We start from the raw sequence: 21,802 nt of genomic DNA, 5'->3' as shown, positions 1-21,802 counted from the left end.
ATAACGTCCCTTTAACAAAGATTTTTTCACTGAATATACATATATATATTTCTCATAATTTCTCTCTCTCTCTCTCTCTCTCTCTCTTTCTTTCTTTCTTTCTCTCTGTCAACCTCTCTTTTTCTCTTTCTGTCTTACCTTTTCTTCAGTCACTTCCCACAATGTGTTGTGCTATAGAATGTATGTGGTTATATGGCCAAATATTGTAACAAATGGGGCATTGTCCTTAACAGCCCCCCACCCTCCGCTCCCTCTCAAGAAGATCTATATTTTTCAGCAAGAGGCGGATAAGCAGATGCTGAATTTTATCATGGGGTGTGAGTTCCACCTACCCAAGCTGCAGAGTGCCCATATCCTGCAAATCCTATACCAAAACTGCATTCTATATGTGACAGATGATCTATCATCCGGAGGTCAACAGCAAACTATCGTAAAACCTTGTCAGCAGAATGAGTCAAATCGCTGACAATTTGAAAATGCTGGTGGAGAGTAAGATGGGGTTCCTGCTCCCACATTTGAAATACAAATTGCAGAGAAGGGTAAGGAGAGTCGATTCAGAGCCACAGCCTTCCCAGCCCCTGGCTCTCACCCACCACCACAGTCTTTGCCTCACACAGACTCTTTCTGGCAGTCCCTTCCTTCTCTTTACCCACCCACGCTTTCCATTTCTTCTCCTCACTAGATCCTAGATCCCAGAGTCCCAGTCTTTGCCTCACTAATTTGGTCCCACTAGCTCCTTTGGCACCACTAACCTCAACCCCCCTTTGTTGTTATGATGACTCGTGTGCCATGGGCCACCCGCTCTCACCTTGTTTCTTTGAGGAAAATAAGTGTTGGTTCATGATGGCCTGATTAGGCACTCAAAACATTTTCAGCAGAGATTGAGCAATTGATTAATGGTACATTTGGGACAGTGCCAGGGTTATATGGCAAGCATACTGTTCAAACATGTGGTCACTTTAGAGCAGTGCAAGCAGTGCAAGCAGTGTTGCAAGAGAGTGAACTTCAATGGTTTGGAGAAAAAGGTGGACCTTCCTGTTCTTCTGAAGATCTTGAGCCTCATTCCGAGGTTGTCGGTAAGGGGTTAACGGCCCAGTAAGGGTGCCGGTGCCGTTAACCCCCTGCCGCCACAATACAAGGTCTTTTAGCGGGTCCCGCTAAGGGCGGCTGGTTTTACCAGGCACCCTTAGTGGGAGCCGATAAAGAACCAGAGAGCTAACAATGGGCCCGTTATTAACGGGCCCGTCATTAGCTCCTTCCCCATTCCCATTGAGCCCTATGGCGGCTCGAATGGGGATGGGTTTTTTGAATGAGGAATTTCCGGGTTCTCCAAGTTGGAATGGCGCCGTAATTCCTCATTCTAGGAACCCGGACCCGGTATGCGGTATGGGGGTAGCCATGGCGCTAATAGCAGCATGGCTACCTCCATACACGTTGTCTTTGTGCATTCAAGGATTCAAAGATCGAGATGGACACAATCAGATTTGTAAGAACAAAACTACAAAATTATTGCAGATTCAAATTTCCCCTCTACAACCCACCTACTACTCCTTCTCTTCCCCAACACTACTGGCAATCAGCCACCTTCCTCTGCTGAAGCACAACCCCTGCTCATACATTTTACATCCAACACCAGCGACAGCCAGCAACCCTCCTCCCCTGCCAATTCAGACAGTTTCTGCCCGTTCCCATCATTCAATTAAAATGAGTATACACATCTTTGCTTTTAGCAAACCCTACTGAACCATACTGTGCTCCGATTGTGTTCTTGCTCAGAATAAACGTTTTGTAAACAGCTGTCATTTTGTTTTGCTTATGATTCTTTATTGTACTTGAGGCACAGTGTCACTGGTTCATTTTATCAGCTGCATGACAAGAGTAACAGGATATAATTGTATGGACATTCAAATGGGGGCCAATTACAGTGCATGTATATATCAGTTGCTATGCCGTTGCACTCAACATCCATGGGTGGAGTGGGTTGAGTGGTGTAGGTAGAGTGGGGCGAAGCACACTAATACACAAAAAGCATCCTACGTTTAGACATCACTGGGAATGTAGTAGTTGTGCAGGTAGCAGGTACTGTTTGTGTAGTAGCTGAAGTCCTTCAATGTACAATGAATAACTATAAGGTTATTTCCATCTTTAAATGGGGTCGAATGGTAGGAGGCAAGGTGCCTTGATATGTACAGCCATCAAAACATGGCTTTAAACGACAAGTGCACTTTTTCTACCAAATCAGACAAAAACCACCTCTGTGAAAAAGAGCGAACATCTTGCATATTAGGGGGGCAGCCTTGCTCCACTGAGAGAGGAAATGAGATCGTAGAGGAATTACTAGAAGAGGTGCATCAAGCTTTTTAAGGACGAAGTATCCTTATTTTAACCAGCGATGATACACACGGGGACGCCAGCGTTGGCCTTACCCTTTACGAACTAAGAACTAAAGAATCAAGCCACCAGTGTACTTTACTGCTGATTTAAACAATGGTAGTATCAAGAAGTGTAGCACATGCCTTTTCCTGTTTCAAATAAGCTTAAGCTTTGAATTTAGAACTAAATAAAATAAAATATAGCAATGCTGGAGGTCAACAGGGGTTGAAACAAGTTGAACAATATTGAAGGTAAATTATTATTTGCCATCGTTCGACCTTTGCCCTTTGCCATCCAAGCAGCAAGATTGGTTGTATATTTTTTAAAGTGAAGGCGTTTGTCTGCTTTTAGTAATGCTGTAGTTCTTTTCCAAAAGTTTTTCAAAAGCATTTAGAAAAATGAATACAACGCCAACTCCAAAAAGGAATTGGTAGAGGAGTTACTTGAACCCAGTTCTCAAATGTGATGAATGGCAGGCTTAGGTCGATGTCGCTTTGGGAATCCAGTGTCGTGTGGATGGAGCCAACTAATGCATAGATATAGCAGAGTGCATTGTGACGTCTGGCCGTGGGTTGATGCTCTCATATGCCTCTAGTGACATATAATATCAAGAAGTTTTGCCCAAGTCTGTTCTCATTTGTCCTGTTTGCAGATTATGCTTTGACTATACAAAAGAAAATAAATATAAAGTTAGCTTGGTTGTGGATTTCAGGTAGTTTGAAAGGTAGTACATAACATACTAGGTGGACTGCTTGCCCTCACACGACTTTTGCCTCAGCCATCCAAGCCACTAGAAGAGTTGCACATTTATTAATGATCTCTTTTTAGTGTCTGTCTATCGTTTACTGTAATGCAACAGTTCTCTAAAAAACAAAAGTAGCAAGGCCACTTTCAAAATACGCATTGGCAATATACACACCCTACACTGATGTCTGCTTAATGGGAGGGACAGTTTGATTCCACTTTATCAATCCAACTATGTGTGAGTGAAGCTAGCAAAAGTGCAGATTTAGAAGAATGCATCGTGACTTATGGGAATAGGCACATGGTCTTCTATGCATCTCCTGGCTATGCACCCTAGATTTCTCCTCTGTTTTACTCTAAAGATTTCCATCAGGTGGTTGAAAAGTTCAACTATGCGTGGAGGACTAATGTTGCACTTAAGTGCAAATGGAAGTGACCCCTCTGTGCAATTTAAACTCGACATCATCATGACCCCCATATTGTTTTAGACATATGGCTTTTGTATTAAGGACAGAAGTCGTTTTTGTAGAGTCGCGTATTAACCTGCTGCTGTCCACTTGTTCATTATGCTGAAAAGTGTTCTTTTTTACAATCTTCTGCATTTCATTCGAATAAGGGTGACAAGGTGGGCATGGTAAATATCTCAAAGACTAATAATTTGACAGGCTGTACAAATTGGTGTTATTTGCAAATGCTGCCTATTTTTACTGCCCAACTCATATTAAGAACATAGTTCATTGCATTTTTTTAAAATGTATTGACACTCACACTCTCCATCTGAGTCAATCCTGCAAAATAACGTCAGGTTTCATTTCCTCGTTTCATGGATGACTCTATGTAAGCATGTAAGCTCTTGCAATTTAATATTGGTTGCATTGTCAATGAATGTGTATGATGTAACAAGTGTCAAATGTGCTTTCACATGTCTAAGCTTATTAATTTATTTTTCCATTTATAAAATATGCGAAGCCCTGAGGCATCAAGGCGCTGTTTCAGGCTCAACATTTAAGCAAACAACAATGTTTTTAGTAATTTCCTAAAGGCCCAGTAAGAATGATTGGCTCGCAAGGTCGGCAGGAGTATGTTGCATTGTTTGGCTGCAATAGTTAGGAAGCTCGAGCCTCCAGCTTTGGCCCTTTTAAATTTGCGCTGGATGAAACGGTGTGCATAGGCTGATCTAGTGGGTCTGGACAAATTACTTTAATTATTTTCTGTGATAGGCAGAGGGGGCTACGTTGGCGAGACATCTGTGCATGATTGGAAGTGTTTTAAATAGAATCCACTTGCGAATGGGGAGCCAGTGGGCCTTTCTTCTTGCGGAGGTGATATGCTTTATTTTGGGGATGTTAAGAGCTGCTCGAAGTGCGTTATTCTGAATAACCTGCACCTTCCGGTTGTGCTTTGAAGTGCCTGAGAGCATTACAGTAGTCAAGCCTCGAACCGACGATAGCTCGGGCAAATGTATGGAGGCTGTATGGGATAAGAAAGATCTGGATGGATTAATCAATTTTGCGGTGTAGGCAGCAGAGAAGGTGATGGCATTCGCTTGCAGAGTGAGCGAGAGCATAGCATCCAGACAAACTCCCAGTGTTTTCACTGAAGGTGAGACAGGGATCGGGATGCCATCAATGTTGAAAGAAGTATATTGGGCATCAAGCTTCATGATCTCGCAGGCGGACCTACCAGGAGGATATCTGTCTTTTTGACGTTCAGGCAGATGTGGTGTGTAACCATCCAGGCCTGGATGGTCATTTAGACAGCATATAGAGAGGAGGAGTCATTAAGGTAGTTGCCAGAGAGGGGGAGTAAGATTGTGTCTCATCAGCATAGTTTGTGTAGGATATGCCAACAGAGTCTAGAAGGACAAATAGAAGTTTTGTGAAGATATTATAAAGGGTTGGGGATACACAGGATCCTTTCAGTACGCCACAGTGGATGGGTACATGGGGGGCATTAGCACTCTCGACAAATACCCTACTGTATCTTTCCCCCAGGAAGGAGGCAGTCCATGTTGTGACCTCAGGTGAAAAAATAGCTGCAGAGATTGGATGGTGGCAAAGGATCTTGTGCAGATCAAGGAGTAACAATAAGGCAGGCTTGCCCTCATCCATGATCTCATCAAACTGGTTCTTCAGGTCAAGCAGTGGTGATTCTGTGCCATGGTCCAGATGGAATCCTGACTGGCACATGCCCAGGATGTGGTCGGCTTCCAGATAATGCTGAATTTGTTGATAAATTGTTGTGTCCAAGATTTTCAGAAGGAAAGGGGCTGTTGTGATTGGGCGGTAGTTGGTTGGGATTAGCCCTTACCTGGCGTGTGGGTTGTAGGATGAACAAGCCTGTTGAGAAAATGGAAAACAGAAGAGAACCAGGATGTGGCAGGATAGGAGGATAAGGCTTTAGAGAGATATTCTGAGGAGTACCTTGATTTTTACAGGATTGGAGAAAAGGGATGATGGAGACAGATGGCAGGGGAGAGGTGGTGAATGTGATTGCATCTGGAGGAGTTGGTGGTAATAGTTTGTTGTAATTGGCAGAGGAGAAATGGTGGAGGAGGAAGTTGTAGTTGGTGGTTGTTTCAGAGGAGGTGCAGTGGAATAGTACGTTTTGAGAAGGAGCAGGTGATAGTTAGAGGTGGTTATAGAGGAGAGATGGTGGAAGGGGAAGTTACAGTTAGATGTTATTAGTGGAGTGCTGGCAGAGATGTTTACAATGGCAAAGGGAGGTTCAGTTAGGTGGAGGTAGTTGAGAGAGGAAAGTTGGTGGATGAGATTACATGTTGAGGAGAAAACTGGAGAAGGCAGAGGTGGCAACAGTATGTGAAGTGAGAAGTAGGAGGAGAGTGCATGTGTTTTATTGGAGGAGGAAAAGCTGTTTTGAAGTGGGTGGAGAGGAAGACAGCAAGAATAATAGAAGTTAGGAGGGAGGAATCACAGAGAGAAGAAGGCAAGGAGAAGGCTACAACAAAAGTGGAGAGATGGATGGAGGAATCTCTAGAGTCTGGCAACATAACAGAGCCCATTGTAACATCAGGGGAGAAAGACACAGAGGAGATGGCAAGGTAAGTAATTATCGGTGGGACCAGGCACTACCCAAAATAGCGACAGGAACTAAGTAGTCACAAAAGGCAGTTTCTGGTGGGCCAGGATAGCCTTATGAAGGTCCACGTGCTAGGAGGAGAAATGAGAGGGGCCTAAGGAGAGGACCATTTGTTTAGAGAAAATAATGGGGTAAATTGTCTTCACATGAACAAACATGTTCTTCAGATTTAGCAGCTTCATGTTACCCATTTAGTTTATCAAAGCAAATAATGCATAATAAAGTTGTAATCCAAGTAAATGCTCTTGGTGTCCTTTTTGGACCCTGCTTTCAGTTATATGACAGTTGGTGTCAGGAGTGGGACTATGAAGGCTTTGACTATCTAACCAACCCCAATGGTGGCAAGACCAATCCAGCATCCTGGAGACCACATGCTGCCATCCAAAAACCAGGAGAGACTCCCTCCAACCTGTATCTCCCCAGAGTTGGACCCACAGAATCCAACCTTCCATATTATCCCCATCCCTTGCTCCATGTTAGACTCAAGGGAGGCACTCCAATTTCTTACCCAGAAGGGTGTCTGGTCTATCACCCCTTGAGAGGATGGAAAACATAATTCTGTACTGGCAGTGATTGCAGGGGCCTTGTCAAAATCTAAACTGAGAATTCCATGACCTATCCTCAATCAGACAAAACATCTTTAGATTATCTCTGAGGACCAGAAGATCAAGATGTCAACCTTTATTGGGTGATCCTGGGTGCAAATTCCTGCACGGGGCAGAAGAAAGCTACCAGTTGTCTAAGCAACTTCCACAATGCTGCTTGGTCCCTTAACCTGCCTTTTGTTGTTGGATACCATCCAGAAAGGAATCAAAGCTTTTCCTAAACTGGAAAAAACAGCTCATTCACAACAGGCAGTTAGGCACCGCCCACCCACTCATAGCAGGATGATGGACAGAGCAGGGACATCAAGTGAAAGATACAAATCCAATGTTAGCATGACCGCTTGATAAGCTGTCGACAGAACAGCTAGCTCTTTAAGGTCATCTGCAGAGTCAGGTACTGGTGCCACCAGACGTACTGTTTAAAATAGATGCTGTGGCAAGGACCCTGGTGTTCAAAGCTGCCAGTTGGGCAAGAACTACCTAGCTCCATTATATCACTGCATAGCTTACTGAGAACTGCAAGCAGCTTAACCAATGATTAAGGCTGATGGAGGAATTGGCTGTGACACACTCGTACATGACATTTTTGAGTGCTTCAGACATGGTTCAAAGTATCATCAGAAAAACCTCTGGGATGTCTACATGACAGGAAACGCCTCAACATATGTCATGCAGGATTAATATCAATGTTGAAAAGTGAATTGAGTGTACGCTCGCTGAAGAGATCAGAGAGGCACTAGCCCTATAGTAATTTGAAGTTTCCCTGCTAGCCTCTCTGCAAAGACTATTGTGGCAAATACATGACCCCACCTTTGCGATTATAATCCAGATGGCCATGGGGGAAGCTGGCACAGCAGTGGAGACCCATCAGACCTGATCATCTAGCTTGCAAGTTGGATCCAACCATCATACAGTGAGATCTCTGACTAAATGCAGGGCCACACATTTCAGGTCAGACGGAAGAACATTACTGGACCAGCCATTACTACTAAACCCATGAAAATCCATGAATCACAGAAACTGACTCCAGCAAAACTACAACCAAAACGAGAAAATAGCAGTTAACCACAGAGGGGATGTCCAACCATCCCTGAACTATCATTTATCATGTGCTACATCTTGGCCAACTGGGACACATGACAGGGGCCAGTCCAGCGATGCCATTTTCTGTGCCCATGGACACTAGTTACTGCATCCCAGATGAGATTAATTTAAAAAAGGTAGAATGGTGGCAAGAAGCAAACATGCTGGTACACAGGTGCATTAAAAATACCTACTACCTGTCCATTGCTCTGAATGACAAACCAGAACAAGCAATATTGGCTTCAAGAAGCCAGCAGGCAATAGAACTTGCCTAAACAGGTAATGTACACATCCCTGGTGTCTGTCACTTGTCACCATGGGGACAGAGATACATGTACCAAAGCTCTGCTGAAATTTGAGGTTATTGGGGAACAGTGTGAAACAGAATTGGTGGTGTCACAAGGTTTACCAGAAGATGTAATCATTGGCATTAACCTCACACATTTTGACAGGTGGTTTTAGATAGCCCAGGTAGATGAGACAATGGTCCTACCCGAAGACCTGATCAGTGGGCTGTAAAGCATCACAAGGAAATGCAATGACCTAGGAATATCCTGCAAGAGGTGGAGGATGAATCCCATGCAGGCCAGACTCCCATAAAAGCCTGCATGAAGTAGTTTCATAGGAGAAGTGAACGAGCTGACAAAATCCCCTACATTTCACTGTGAATGAGTGGAAGAGTGGCATTGAGTTCCCAGTAGCACCCAAAGCCACTGGGTGATGGACCCAGGGATAGGATGGGGAGGATCACAGAGTCACATTGGAGTCACTAAAATCCTTCCTAAATATGCAGACATCAAGTAAATTCTCTCACGTGCCAGCTCAACAGAAACCCATGTCCAGCCCCAGACACATCCCCAATCCAGTGTACATGGTTCTGTGAAGCTCCCTGTCTCCCACATAGCTGTGCATTCACTCACAAAACTCGGGGAGATGAGCACCCTCACCAAAATGTGCATGCAGACTCCCAGTTCATGCAGGTTTGTAAACCTACATGTGGCTAACACAGACCCGTCCACAAAGTCTGTGGGCCCATGAGCATGGGAGGATATATAGAACCTCAGACGAATTGTCAGAGAAACGAAGCACACACATCAATTATGGGTGAACACAAACAGACAGATGTATTCTTGTCTGTCAAGACAAGCAACACAGCAACATACGTCTATCGGGTACTGACCAAAATGACTAAAACTGCCCTCCAGACCCATACACTTCTGTGTCACCAGTCACCTGACTGATGTGAAACCTAAGAACATTCTAAAGAACATCACTATGTTTTCCGGAAGGAGTATCCCACCTCTTGCCAACAAACCACATATTTTCATTGTCCTTTAGTCCTTCCTCAACATCAACTTCCTCTTATCATGACACATTAGAAGTCCTCCTCCAATTTGTTCCGCCATTGGCGTCAAACACCCCTCCAACCATACCACCGTTCATGCTAAATGAGCAATTAATTGTCTGTACCACAAGTGACCAGTTCATGCGATCACATGGCCAAAACGTCCTTGGCGCAATTCCTGCTCAACACCATTTTTTCTGTCTTGCCTTATGCACATGCTTGGAAGTCTGTTGAAATCAAGCAATGACAAAGTCAATGTGATAAAACTCCCCACATGTCCACTAAAAGGAAAGAAATGTCATTAGGTATGTACAAATGTGATGTCACTAGGGGTTGGCCCTTAATTTTAATTTGCATATTCATTTATGTATTCATTTCATTTCTCTCCTCTCTCACAAATTAAAGACCAGCCTGACGGTCAACCCCAACCACTTGGGCACTCATTTACTTAAGCTCAGCACTGCACATCAAGATAAAGAGAGAGACTCCAAAATGTTTGCAATAGTACACATAACTTTAGGATGATACCCTCAGCCTCATTCTAACTGGCATAGGGGGAAGAAACCTGAGCGATCTCAGCTTTCAAACATTCTAAACCCACAGCTGCACACTCTCCACTATATTCCCAACAAGGGGAAGGGTGAACTTGCTATAAAAGCAAATAATCTCGTACCCAGCATTTGGGTTGTAGGAGGAAGATTGTGGCAAGATTTGTATGCATAGGAGAACAAGAGTCAGCAGGAGAGGAAGATAAGTCTTGAGAACCAGAAGAAGACAGAGAAGAACCAGAACATGATGGAATTGGAGGAGGAGGCTCAAGGGAGGTGGTAGAGGATAAGTGGGGGAGGAGAGTACATCCAGAGGGGGAGATAATAGTTGTTTTTTGTTGGCAGCAGAGAGGTGTTGGGGAAGATGACTTCTAGAGGAGGAGGAGTTATTAGTTGGAAGTGGTTGGCAGAGAAGTGCCTGTGGGGGAGATTACACCTGGAGTAGAAGGAGGTAATGGTGGAATGTGGTTGGCAGAGGAGCGGTGGTTGAGGAGATTATATCTGGAAGAGGAGGTGATAGGTGGAAGTGGTTGGCAGGTAAAAGGTGCTGGATGAGATTATTTCAGGTGGAAAATTATGTGTTATTTGAATTCTGTTGACAGTGGAGTTTGTGGAAGGATTTATTTCTGAAGAGGAGTTGGTGTTAGTTGTAGTTGAAGGTGGTTGGTAGAGGAGAGCTGTTAGAGAAGATTGCACCTGGAGTATGAGGAGGTGATCTTTAAAAGTGCTTAGCATAGGAGATGGAGTGACAGAGATTACAGTGGGTGGAGAAAGTAGGGGACGGGAGGAGGTGGAGGTGGTAGCAGAAAGGTACATTCAGAAATTGGAGAATGTGGTTATACTCTGAGGAGTGCAGGGTTCAAGTAAGAGGAGAGTGTTAGGCAGAATTACATGCAGTACACTTTGGGGACACTACACACAATTAAGACTACAGGTGTAAGCACAATCTCACCTTTGGCATAAGTCTGTACTACACAGTTTTGTGGTAACAGGGCGAGCAGTCAGGCGTATATCAAGAGGGATGTGAACAGTACAAGGTGTTACACAAATGACTTGCAATCACAGTGGTTCAAACAAACACTTAAGGTTTTTTGGTAAAACAATATTAATTTATTTACACAGTCATTTAGAAAACATTCCACTAGTAATAAGCAGCTCAATATCACACTATAATACACTCCAGTACCAAACCAATAGGTTTGTGAACAAGTTAGGCTCCCCAGAGGTGAGAGCAAAATGGCACTTCAGTAAATTTAAATGGAAGTAAAAGACACAAGTTATAAGAATTAAACACAAATACTTTCTTAGGCAAGGCAAATAGTTTCAGTTCACTACAAGAGGCAGTTCAATTAAATAGGCCTTGGCCAAAGTCAATGGATCAGTTGCTTGGATAGGATAGCACAGTTCTGGTAGTAAACGGTTAAGTCTTTGCCAATGTTCTTAGAAGTAGTTTGCACGAAAAGAGTTATATGTCGGATTAGGAGCGAATAAGACTGAAAAGTTGGGAAAGTTTCACAAACTTTCACCGCAGCAGAGAGGATTTCTCAACCGCGTTTGCACAGAACCTTGGTAATGAAGAAAAGCTGTAGCTGAGGCAATTGTTTCTGGCAGTTCCTGCAGATCTCGCTGTTCCTGGGTCTCGGTCGTGGGGACAAGAGGGAGGATGTCGAGAGGTTCTTGCACTGCACAGTGACATTTCCACAAGCTTGGCAAAATGTCGGTTTAAGGTGTGAGTGCCTTAAATTCCACAATCTGGTATCCTTCTCACTGGCTAACCGGTTTTTAACAGCACTCTGAAGAAAATTCAACCAGTATGGAGATGGTTTCCAGGTGGCTTGCGAGTTGGTTGTTCGCACCATCTCAAGGGAAAAAGTCGTCCTTGAAGGGCCTCTCTGTCGAGGGAGTTTCAGGCTATTTAGACCTGCAGCAGGGATTCACCGTGGAAACCAATGGTCCAGAAGTTGCAGCAGTCATCTTCCTTCAGCATGTCTTCGGTTCTTTCGTTCCAGTGGTCGACTTTGCCTTCCAAGTCCCAGAGACCTGTCTTTTAAACAATTGTCTCTCATTCATTCCAGCCTAGCTGCCAGGCACCCAGCAGGGTGGCTGTTCTTGCCGGACAGTCAGCCAGCCAATCATGCCAAAGTGCATTCAGGTCTCCTAGGAGACTAAGCACAGGGAGTTTTGGGCACCCCCTCACTTCCTGTCCACCCCAGACACTCAGGCACCAAATGGCAAACAAACCAAGGGACCAAACCTGGTTTGGTGCGCAGAGACACAAACCAGAAGGACCTTTAAAAAAAGAAATGGCAAAAAAAATCAATCGGAACCTGTTTTTACAGAGGGGGCTCAGACGCCATCTTGAAAAACATGGCTCCTGTGGATTTTAGCAACCGGAGCATTTAAACAGGTTGCGGTCGGTAAAATCATGGTAATACCACTGTCACCAGCCATTCTGAGGGGAAAGGGTAGCATTTGAGTGCTACATGAGTTTTCTAGGCATTGGTGATATTAGGTATTTCCTCCAGCACTCTGCTGTAAGGCAGGGTGTGCTGGGTCTAGCAATTTAAAAAGACTAGCAAAGACAATTTAACTTTACTTTCACTGGGAGACAGTTGCCAGTGCCAGAGAAGGTATTTAAACCTTGGGAAGTCTGAAAGACATCCCTGTGCCACTGCACTGAGGGTCTGTGTGACACACAAGAAAAGATGATGCCTATGGAGTTGTCTAAAACTCCATATCCAAAGAACACAAAAGTAAAACACTCATCAAAATACATGAAAGAGTGGGAAAAAAGGCTCACACTCTTTCCATGTAAAAATTAAAGTCCTAAAAATCCAGCAAAGTTGCTGGGGGTCTCAAAAGGGAAGGGGGATTAGCACATTTATGAGAATTCTCCCTAACACTTGTCCCCCGCAGACTAACGGACAGGAGGATTTAATCCACTCCTGGATGAATCTCCTTACTCCAGTTGGTCAAACATCCTCGAGAGACCACCAGCATTTTGGTGGTTACACCCTGACCTGTATTCAATGGTGAAATCAAACCCTTGCAGGATGATTGGCCATCTGAATAGTTTAGGATTTTCCCCTTTCATTTGCATCAACCATCTCAAGGGCTGGTGGTCAGTCTGAATCACAAAAGTAGATCCATACAAGTATGGCCTAAACTTCTTCAGTGACCACACAATAGCTAAACAGTCTCTTTCAATGTTCTCCCACCTTGTTTCTGGTTCCTTCATCTTCCTGCTGATTAAGCAAATCTCGTGCTCCCTACCTTTCTCATCCAGCTGACTCAGAACTTCACCTATACCTGTATTGGAAGCATCTGTTTGCACAGTGAAGGTTTGGTTGTAGTCAGGAGCTCTTAAGACTGTAGCTTGACAAAGGGCTTCCTTAAATCCTTCAAATGCTTGAGTGCACTCCTCATTCCACCTGACATTTTTGGGAAATTTGGGTGAGGAGACTACATTCAAGGGAGAACCTATGGTCCCATAGTTCCCTATGAAGTTCCTATAGTAACCAGTGAGGCCTAGGAAGGCTCTCACTTGGGGTTGAGTATTAGGGGTGTCTCAGTTTTGTACAGCTTGTACAGCTAGTGTAACGCTTACCTGAACTCCGCAGGAGCGTCCTGGATTGTATTGGTGTTCACGAGTCCTCACTAGATATAATCAGGTACATTCTGTAAAAAATGGTACAATGACTTAATCTTTCTACAGTGTCCAACCTGTTCACCTTGCAACAACATTAGGTATAACAGGATGATTCGCCTTGCAAAATCGGTAGCCTCAACTGAGCTTTTTGATTTTAGAGCTATCCATCCTGCTCTGGTGCAGGGGCGCTAGTTCTGTAGAATGATGATGCTCTGGTGTAGAGGAGCAATCTCTTGAGCAGTATAGATGAGGTTCAAGTGCAGGAGCGTAATACTATAGATTAGATGAGCCTTGATGCAATTATGGGTTAGGTATATTTACTGATACTCTGGTGCAGGGAAAACAGTTCTGAAATTAGATGGCCACCGTAGAAGGTAATGAAATGGAAAAAATGAGGACAAGGAAGGGAAATAATGGCCGTTAATTTAGGAGCAGAAAAAAATGCTTTCTGACCGATATCTAGAAAAAACCTCTATGACAAGCACGGTCTGCTGGTTGTTTTAATATAAGGAACACATTGAATGAAAAAACTGAGAGCAACCCCAAGTGGAAAATGTGAGGGCTAAGGGTTAAACAATGTGTGAAGAAATATTTCAAAAAAGGTAGCTGGCGCTCCTCTCCAGAAAGAACATGGCATGATAACCTGTTCTGAGATGAGAGTTTGCAACAAACACTTTTTGCTCACTGTACCTTTCACAGATGGGATTTTTTTGAAATGTGTGAAGAAACACTGATTATTTCCCAAATACAAAACCTTAGGAACTGGAGTGACTTGTGTAAATGCCAACCAACTAACACTAACTACGGAAATAACCTCCACTAAGCGGCGTTAGCAAAACTCTAAATAACAACAATGCCACAGAGATACAGGTGCGTATAAATTTAACATATGGAGAACAACTGTCAAACAAATGGTACTTGGGTGAACTCTGGGTGTCTTTGAATAACTCCACACGAAACAGCCTGAGGACAAACTGTCTCTGTGAGACTGACAGGATAACACTTGAGGAGAAATAATCCTGAAAACTGCAGACGGGAAAACAATGACTCGGAGGGCAAGGAAAGGGAAACTTATATGCTGGGAAATAAGGGGAAAACACTAAAAGGACTTCAGAAATTCTGTGACAGGGAAAAGCTGAGGTAACTAGGAACCGCGGTAAGCGTTGTGCTGCGACTGCAGTCAAGAACGCGAAGCGCGGACCTCCAGGGGGGCGGGGCTAATAAGGGAGACTAAGCAGGATGCATAGACCTGCAAGGTTAGTTTCCAGGCATAAAACTGACGGCCAAGATAGGGAACCAGAAAGTCATATCTCTTCAATGGGAAAGATTTTTAAACCTTATCTAACGCAGTCACCCAATCATGCCAAGTTAAGGACCAACCCTTCAAGGTTTTCTTTTGGGAATCAAAACTTAGAATCTTGCCCGTGGTCATGACAGCTAGACACCTTCTACTCACCTTCTACTACCTCATGTCCAAGGTAGGACACTTTACACTGACCAATTGGACACTTACTTGCCTTTATGGTCAGATGGGCCTGCTCAAGAGCCAGCAAAACATATCCTACGTGGTCAACATGCTCTTTCCAAGTAGGGCTGAACATTGCAATGTCACCCACGTATGCCATGCAGAAGTCCTCCATCCCATTCAGAACTTGATCAACCATTCTTTGGAATGTTGTAGGTGCATTTTTTAGTCCAAAAGGTATTAACTTAAACTGGTAAAGGCCTGCTGGGGTGGAGAATGTAGTTTTCTCCTTGGCATGGTCCGTCAAGGCTATTTGTCAATAGCCTGACGTGAGATCAAATGTACTGAGGTACTTGTCTGAACCAAGTTTGTCCACTAGTTCATCTGTCCTTGGTAAAGGATGGGCAACAGTCTTTGTGACTGCATTAAGAGCTCTATAGTCCACACAGAATCTCAACTCTTTAGATTCTGCCTTTGGAACTAGTACAACTGGACAAGACCATGGACTGGTAGATGGCTCTATTATCCCTAGATCAAGAATCTTGTTGACCTCTTCCTTTATGTGGGTTCTTACATGATCTGACATCCTGCAACCTCTGCTTTTAACAGGTAAACAGTCACCAGTGATAATATCATGCTGGTCTCGATGGGTCAAGCCTGGTAACAGGGAGGCAAACCGATTTAACAGAAACTTGCACTCCTCCTGTTGTTCCAGTGTCAGATTAGAAGAGAGATTGACTCCTTCTATCTTCTCATCTAATGGCTGTCCTTTGAGTAGGTCAGGTAGAGGTTCACTCTCCTCCTCCTCTTGAGCTGAAGCTAGAAGCAAAGCTCCTACTTCTGGTCTTGAGACATAAGCTTTTAGACAGTTGGTGTGAAAGACTCTGGGAGCCTACGTAGGATTGCCTAAGTCTACCAGATAGTTGACCTCTCTAAGTTTTCCCACAAACTTGAAGGGTCCTATCCATTTGTCCTGTAAGGCCCTCTGCCTTGTAGGTACAATAACCAGAACCTGCTGGTCTTGATTAAACTCAACCATGTTGGCCTTCTGGTCATGCCAATGCTTCACCAGAGCCTGACCTGCTTTCAAGTTATCTGATGCTTCTGCCATCATGTGCGACATTCTCCTCCGGAGACCTATCACATAGTCAGTGACTCTCACTGGCTTGGGGGAAGGAGCACTCTCTAACCCCTCCTTGATTAGGGACAAGGGACCTCTAACTGGATGGCCATGGAGAAGCTGAAAGGGACTAAATACAACTCCCTCCTGAGGGACTTCTCTATAAGCAAATAGAAGGCATGGCAGTAGAAGGTCCCACTTTCTCCTAAGGGGCTCCTCTAAAGCACCTATCATGCTCTTCATAGTACAGTTAAACCTCTGTACCACCCATTTGTCTGTGGATGGTAGGCAGTTGAGAACTTGTAAGTCACTCCACAGTTCTTCCACATGGCCTGCATGTAGTGGGACATACAATTGGATCCCCTGTCAGAGATGACTTCTTTAGGAAAAGCTACCCTGGTAAAAAATACCAAGTAGGGCCTTTGCAACATCCTGATCTGTAACAGTCCTCATAGGTAGGGCTTCAGGGTATCTAGTAGCATGGTCTACTACAACCAGGATAAACTGTTGCCTGAAGAGGTTGGAGAGTCTAAGGGACCAACAATGTTGATTCCTACCCTCTCAAAAGGATCTCCCACCACAGGGAGAGGCACCAAGGGTGCCACATTCTTGGCTCTACTCTTGCCAGATGTCTAACAATTGTGACAGCTGTGTGGGAATGAGGGATTGTTTAGGCCCCCCTCACACATTCAGCACAGTGTGGACCACTTGCTCGTACAATGGTGCGGGACGCCTCCATTGCCCGCATGCTAACATTACCGTAAACGGGGCTGTTGTGGGGGACACTTGGCTTCCATTTTGTGTACCTTCGACTCCATCTTTGGACTAGGCCTTACTGCAATAATACGAAAAGGCTTCTCTCCCTTCTGCAGTGCCGCGCACACTCGCTCATGGCCCCCACCTTTTCTCACTGTGTCTGAAAGCTTCACAGCTCTGTTTCTCATGGATGCACCGGGGACAATTGAAACAAATATAGTAATCTAACATCTCACTGTTCCTCTGAGATCACTGTCCTGTGTGTGAACCAGCCCGAAACATGACTTGAAGTTCATCCATCTCCACAATCCTGCCTGTGCCCTCTTACCCCCGCTGTTGGAAAATTACCGCCACTATAACCCTGTGCCCGTTAAGGTATTCCCTTAATGTAACAGAAGTGTGATCCTGCTGTAAAGTCCACCCCAGTGTGCCGCCTACAAAAACTAGACCTCTGTCACAGTATATTGCACCCTAGAACTAACAAACGTAAGTGTGCCCCATAGTTGCTTTGATGCGCACAAGCCCACCCCATGATCAATGTTATCACACTGACCAAGACCCATAAGCCTGGTACTCCAAATAAGTCCCAATGAATGATGTTATGATTGTATGCATGCAATGTATAGGTTTGCAAGGGTTTACTTAAGAATATATTAGTGATCATTGTTTATTACATGTCTAATCGTAGTTTTTCATGCTACTTTAGTTAGTGTCCGCCCTACCTCACCTCACCATGACCTAACCCTCACCCCTCCTGGACATTGGCAGCCAGACCAGGTTACCCTCCCGCCAACGGAGCAACCAATCCATACGAAGCAGCGCCAATTTCGCTATATGTAACCATATTGTCTAGCTTATGCTGCACTGGTTTAGTACCCTATGTTAATTGTGTCATCTGTGACGCCATTTTACTTTATATCTCCATGTAATCGTAATGTTTGCCAGAGCGCTCTCGAGGCAGAGTTCTCTGGATGCCAATTTCATATAAAGAAAACTAACTCTTGCAACCTGTTCTCTTAGTCTCATTCCCCATTGGGGTGTCTTATATTTTTTGGTTGTGCATGTGTAAGTCGGGGAGTGAGCCTTTACATTTGGTGACCCCTGCGACGTGATTGGGGCAGGTGCACCGAGGCCCCATGCTGTGCGGTGAGATCCGGGACGCCCCTAGCAAAACCATTGGCTCTGCGGCTGACCAGTATGCGTGCAAAACAATAGGTTTTAAGGGTCCCTGTCATCTTTGCAAATACCCAACTAACTGTTCATCAAGGTGGGTCACGGCTTGGTTGGGGTGAGGACCCAATTGTGATAGACCATGAACGGTAGCTCTCGGACCACCCTACTGAACACGTGATTACTGGTTGAGAGACTCTCAGGGGAGAAGAAAAAAATATATTTTTTTTGATGAAGGGGTATAAAAAACAAGGAGGACAATATAGTGGGAGAATAGAAACTGGGAGTCAGGTTCAGGGATTGTGTGAGTGTGACTGAGGCTTTTTCTTAAATCTATCCTTTATATGGCCATTAGGTTGTTGTGGAAAAAAGAAATTACGAGGAATACGGGATCCTAGCTCCGAAGGGGCGTTGAAGGCGGCGCCGCGTAGGATTGTCTCGACCAGTGCAGGGAACAAGTGGAGATAAAGAGAAGAAAAAAAAGTAGGAGTCTCATATATTTAGTAGGCTCGGAGTAGTAATTTAGAATATTCTTTTTCCATGTGAGCAGAATTCTTTAAGAGGTAGCCAAAGGGGGCCCAGAGGTGGGAAGTGACAGAGAAGATAAGAATAAGGGGTAAAAAGCTAAAGCAATTCAGAGGGGGGTAAAACCGAAAAGGTAGTACATGTTACATGTTCAATGTTGTTAAAGTGTTTTGTGTTGGTATGTCAATAAGCACATGTGTATCTGTGTATTCTGCAAAATAAGCTTTGATGAAAAGTGTTAGTAAATAATTTGTGATTTCTGCAAAAGGGTTTAAGTAAAAAAGATTGCTGGTACTTTGTGATGTTAACAGTGAAATAAGGTTGAAAAGAGGTGTCAAAGGAGGGAGTTTACTTGGTAACTTGCATTGTGTAATTGTACCCAGGAAAATAGTGGACACTTATAAGTTAGAGAAATACAGTATCATGGGAGGGGGAGACACATTGTTAGCGCATATCTGCCAACACCTCCCTTTGTACAGAGAGAAAATATGAAAATGCCACGAAGAGTGGCTGACGGAAATAAAAGGAGAGGACATGGCGCCAATATGGGCAGAGGGAGGCTCATTTGAGAAACGAGTATTAGATCTTGTATCAACACATTTGCTAGCGAAATACAGGGGAAAGCAACTGCAAAACAGGAGGGAAGTACTAGATTTATGGGGAATGTTTGAGGTGGTGACACCTAGTGGCGAGGTAAGTAAGGACACATCCATAGAGAAAGAGAAGGCCCCAGAGGGGTGTCAGTGATTTCAACCCAGCACTCCACCTAAGTCAATGCCTAGTATGGGATGCCCAATTGAAACCCTTATTTATATATTTTTATGTCAAAAGTTCTTTTATTTCTGGACGATGTACCCTTATATAACGCCCCTCTCTTTGAATCCCCTCGGTCTCACTGAACCAAGAAAGAAGGTTTGTTTTGCAAAGTTAAAATATTTATTTGATTAGTTGAACAATGTATATATATCACACTTTGATGAATATGAATAATATCTAAATATCACAATTATGAATATTTATACAATGATCAGAAATGGGTAATATGACAATAATCCATAATCTCTTTAATCAATTAGGAGTAGGAATAGGAAGAATAATGTAGCAGAGAATAAAACTTTGTGTGGGTAAAATGAAATGCAATGATATGAAATTAATGCAACACAGAAATGGAACTTGATATGAATTCCATCAACAACAATGTAATCACTCTTTCCCCCTGATACTACTCACCCCCCCAATATGCAATATGAAGAGATGGAATGAGGGCATACAGGTTTCAGGAATAACAATCAACAATTGTAAGTTCAATGCCGATTCCCCCCAGCAAGCTTAGAGAGAGAACAGGAATGATTTTAAAACAGGTCAAATGCTTTTAAATGTGGTTTGAAATGAATGGGAAAATGCTAAAAATGGATTTTAATTTGCTAAATGGGATACAGAACTAGTGAGAATGGCTTTGGATTGGTTCAGATAGACACTAGCAATGATGTTTGAATGATTGGCAGATTGAAAACGAAATTCAGAAGTTGAATGCAAGAAATAGCTATTTTTATATGGAGTGAAATTGAGCCAAGTGCAAATTTGCAGCAAGTTTTCCGCGCGCGAAAAATGGGAAAACTATAAGGAGTGTGGTTCTTAATGCGATTGAAAGCTGGGGATGTTAGCTTCAAAATTACATTTAAATTTTGTTTCTAGCATGTACGGTTCAAAAGTTACAGAGGTTTTAGTAAAGGTAGATTTTTTTCAAAAAGAGTCAAGATTTACAAAATGAAAGATGCGCTTTGGAAGATTAGGAACAAAGATTTCTTAACACTAGAGAGTCTATGGAGCCACAAGCTACACGACAGCACAGCCACCGATCGAGAGGCGCCTCTGGATGGTTTCTATCTGCACAAGACACTTGCCTTTCTCCAGCAAATATATTAGCGCCAAGGTGATTATCACTACGATTAACACAGAATTATATGGATTAGAAAAGGATTCAGGATGGACACAAGAGATTCTACAATGCAATCTGGATATGTTGGAATGGGTTGGATAGGATTACTTTAAACTAAGAGTGGCTATGGACAGTTCTATGCTAAATACTCACAACTATGGGTTGGAATGTGCTAGAGAGTCACATGGGCTTTTCTTCCTGCTAGGGATGATTTCTGTTCACACCTGAATTAGCATTTCCATTCAGTTCAAGGGAGTCCTTTGTCTGCTGGCAGAACAACAGGCCAGATTCCACCTCCCAGTTCCTTTCACACCAGCCTGCCAGTTTCTTAGCAGAGAGCAGGGCGAAGGATTCCTTGTTGGGTAAAACGGTGTGGAATGTCTTTGAAGCCCAGTGCAGTTGGCTTTAATTCACTTTGAAACCAAGTTTAACAGTTTTGTCCTAAAATACAAATTACATTTTTAACAAATATCCACAAATCTCTTAATTTCAGCCTTCTTAAAATATAGTTTTGAACTGTAACAACCCATCTTGCTTTTGATAGGAAGTCTCTTCTTTGGCATACTTTGATTTTAAGGTACAATCTTTGAAATGACAGGTTTAGAGATCGCCAGCTTCTGACAGAGGCGAGTAACGGTATTGCGCCCATTTTCAATATATTTCTTTCAAGCAAGCATCTTTAAATGTGGATTTTGTTCTGATAAAATATGTTTCTGCTAACATTGTGCTCAGGTGAATTCTTAATATACAGTGATGTTTCACACCCAACAAGAAAGTTGGATCTCTTGTGATGTTTCAGAACCATGATTTTTTGCACTTTTCACAGCCAAGGAAAAACTGATTTTTAAAGCAGCTCTCTGTTTCCCTTGCAATGATTTTGCTTTGTGGGCAGCCAAATGATGAGTTTTGGCAGTGGTCTTCTGTGTTACCACTGACATGGGCAAAAGTGGATTGGCGGCCTATTTTTCAGGTTCTCCTGCGCACTTCTGGATGATTTTTAGCGAACACCATGCTTTCCGGTAGCCATTGCTGATGTTTCTGATGCAAGCAATGCACAGTGATGTTGCAGAGCATGGACTAGTGGGTTAGAACATCCCATAGAGGAGAGAGGGTACTCCAGGGGAAGAATGTACAATAAAAACAAGAAAGATTGACCTCATTAGAATTTACCCATTATTGACACGGCCTGCTGTGGGATACAGTGAGCCCAAGTATGTGCCGGCACCAACCACACCAAGCACCACGGCAGCAGCAGCTGCCAGAGCCCCGCCACTGTATGAAACAAGGGGGCGTTATATTGACCAACTAGTGCCCCTCCAGTGAATCTAGCACAGCTGACTGGAAATTTAGACAGGCATCTTGCACATGCACCATGGAAATA

The sequence above is a fragment of the Ambystoma mexicanum genome, chromosome 3p (assembly GCF_040938575.1).
Source record: "Ambystoma mexicanum isolate Mex_15411 chromosome 3p, UKY_AmexF1_1, whole genome shotgun sequence".
In the NCBI taxonomy this organism is placed as follows: Eukaryota; Metazoa; Chordata; class Amphibia; order Caudata; family Ambystomatidae; genus Ambystoma; species Ambystoma mexicanum.
Note: the sequence above shows the minus strand (reverse complement) of the source record.